Genomic DNA, 2,992 nt, shown 5'->3' with positions numbered 1-2,992 from the left:
CCTGGTTTAGTTTAAAGCCATCCCCCCTTGTCCTGTCCCAGCTGGCCCGACTAAAAAGATTTTCCCCACCTTTCCTATGGGCCCCCTTTAGGTACTGAAAGGCCGTAATCAGGTCTCCCTGCAGCCTTCTCCAGACTGAACAAGCCCAACATTACACACTACAATCACTTACAGGCGCGAGATGGGATGGACCCTCCTGTTCCCGTCGGGACTGGTCGCAATCCTTGCCCCGGACGGTCCCCCCCGCCCCCCCCCCCCGTCCGAACCCACCAGAGGTAAATGGGATCGAAGGAACGACCTTTGGTGAGAGGCGCTAGCGCTGAGCGTGCCCCGGTCGATGCTGCACAGGCAATCCACCCACCGAATCCGGGGAAAACCCTGGGATCAGGGAGACAGGCGGGTAACCGCCCCTCCGCGTGACAGCACCATTAACCCCTTGGCGCCCCTGCCAGAGGAACTGAAAGGGTTAAAAAACTAGAAATGGCGGCTTGGGGGTCAGGCCGCCCGCTCCACATGGTGAATTCCTGCCAGTGGTCCGCTGACAAGGATGACGTGTGGAAAACGGACTCCCCAATCTATACAATTGCACAGTAGGTATGGTTATTCAGCGCTGGGCAGCATGGCGGGGAGTCCCACCAAAGTCGTGTGCACCGCAACACAGCAGCTTGCCCTGTTTATATGTAGCAAAGTGTTACCTATAAAGTTTCCCAATGCACCTATACATAGGCATAACCTGTCCCCGCTTCGTATTAAAATTAGTTTCAAGAGGTCATTTCCATAAGTCCCTCCTGACTGTGCATGCTCAGTGATTTGAGTCGGTGGTCTTCCGGGGTCGTTTACTTCATCCACTCCTCTTCTTCACCTTGTCCTTTTGGTGAACTCCAGCTTCTACCCCCCTTATTCCACTGTCGGAACAACACAGCCGGTACCAGCCGGCTCCCCATCCTTGGCTATCCTCACATCGACCTTGGCTATCCTCATACCGACCTTGGCTATCCTCATACCGACATTGGCTATCCTCATATCGACATTGGCTATCCTCATATCATAGAATCATAGAATGTTTTGGGTTACAAGGGACCCCTAGAGGTCATCTAGTCCAACCCCCCTGCAGGAGCAGGGACACCGTTAACTAGACACACATCATATTATCCTCAGGTCAACAGCATAATTGAACAAACCAATGGTTTGATTAAGAGACATGCTGATGTCTCACACCATGACTGGGATATATGGTTCCCATAAGCAGTCTTTATTGTTAATAACCGTTGGGGAAGTTATGGGAACCCAAAAATAAGAGCATTTTGTCCTACAGGGTCACTGACTGGTGTTGCCCCCACACCTGATGATCAAAAGGATAAGTTCCCTCTGAGGACATATATGGGACAACCTGTTATGGTAAAATCGCCCTCCATTGGTGTGGTACCAATGACATTGGCAAAACCCCAAGGCTTCTATGCATGGGAAGCTCTGGATGGGAGCAGGAAGACCTACCGTATCAGTGCTTGATGGATAATTCCTGGCTTTTAACGTTTATCCTGGCTATAACCCATCACCAAGGTTTGGATTCTTTCTATTCTCTTCCAGGAAAAAGACAGGGTGGACAGCCATCATCGTCCTGTCCCTCCTGACAACCAGAGCAACATCAGACTTTGAAGATGAGCAAGGCTTGGACAACAAGCGAAAATGATAGTGGGGATTGCCTGGATGATGACCATGGCTTCGGTTACCATTTGTCTACCCATCCCTAAATCAGCAGAAGATCCTTTGCCAATCTTTGTGCAGGATATTAATCTATCACTCCGGCCCTCGAGCTTACATGGAAACAATATAACAATTATACCTGGTACAGAAACAGGAACCTTGACAATCACACAACAATAGCTGCTATTGTGAGATGGCCAAATGGCACTTTAAATAGTACCTCAATATGGAGAACAGATTGCATTAAGAATATGCAAGGAAACCAGCAGCTCTATTACAACACTTCTACACCTTGTTCTAGAGTTCCCTGGGGGTTTATGGAAGGTGTTGATGATTATTCTTTACAATACACAAAACCCTTAAACGCTTCATGGTGTATTAAACATCCTGAGAATGATAGTAAGGACTGCGCCAGCGAGTGTAATACAAAGGCAGGTAACTGTCCCCTAAATTGTACCTGGAGCATTTTGAGTAAGGGCTGTAATGGGAAACAGGGTAAGATACGTTTGGTAAAATAGTCTTCACTGTCAAGTTGAAACTGGAAGTAAAAGATACAATTATTTGGAACTCAGGGAGTTTAAGTTAACAGCATAATGTGATTTGACAAGACAACACTTATTTTCTGTTTCTATTCATTGTATCCATTTCTACTCCACTCTTAGGACCAGGGGATCCAGGTCCGCTGAACAGCAGCAGTTCAGACCATCTAGTATTTGCTTGACGGGGGATAAAACAACAAATACGTTCTGTTTTGAACCTGTCTGGATTTTTCTTAGGATCAAGGCAAAAGTGGAAACCCGAGAATTGCACTGAGAATTGTGATGGTTTCTGAACACGACAGGCACCCACAGCAAGTGGGTGTTTTGGCCAAATTTTATGTGTGTACAAAGACTAAAAGCTCTATTAATTGAAAGAAAAAGAGGCAGAGAAATAAAAGAAAGAGACAAAGAGAATACATCTGATTCTAAGAAAAAGATCTTTCACTGGCAATTCCCACAGCTGTCTGAACTCAGAAGTCAGCCTCTCGACAACACGAGTTCTCCCTAGTCTACCGGAGAAAAAGCCCCTCACGTCTTCTCTTACAGAACGTTGAATTCATTAAAGAATTATTATGCTCATACCTGATAACATGAAAGGCTACCAGCCCCACCTCAGGATCCCCGGCACTTCCGACCGCACCACACAGGACCGAGGTGGCGGGCCCGGCTGACAGGACGGGGCCTCGTCACGAGCAGCGGGGCTGAAGCCCCGGGCCGAGCTTCCGTCGAGAGGTGAAGAGCAGCAAGAT

The 2,992-nt window shown here is 47.8% G+C and overlaps 1 protein-coding gene across 1 annotated transcript in view; it reads right to left on the bottom strand.

The window, feature by feature from the left end:
* The window catches only part of HSD11B1L (hydroxysteroid 11-beta dehydrogenase 1 like), a 14,054-nt gene extending 11,098 nt beyond the window's left edge, over positions 1 to 2,956 (bottom strand). The window contains exon 1 of the mRNA XM_035892310.1: positions 2,826 to 2,956. The gene's annotated coding sequence lies outside the window, so the exon portion shown is untranslated. The remainder of the gene's footprint in view (positions 1 to 2,825) is intronic.
* Positions 2,957 to 2,992: the final 36 nt, after the last annotated feature.

This window comes from Egretta garzetta, unplaced genomic scaffold (assembly GCF_000687185.1).
Source record: "Egretta garzetta isolate BGI_Z169 unplaced genomic scaffold, ASM68718v1 scaffold4, whole genome shotgun sequence".
In the NCBI taxonomy this organism is placed as follows: domain Eukaryota; kingdom Metazoa; phylum Chordata; class Aves; order Pelecaniformes; family Ardeidae; genus Egretta; species Egretta garzetta.
Note: the sequence above shows the minus strand (reverse complement) of the source record. Positions and strands in the feature narration are given on the sequence as shown.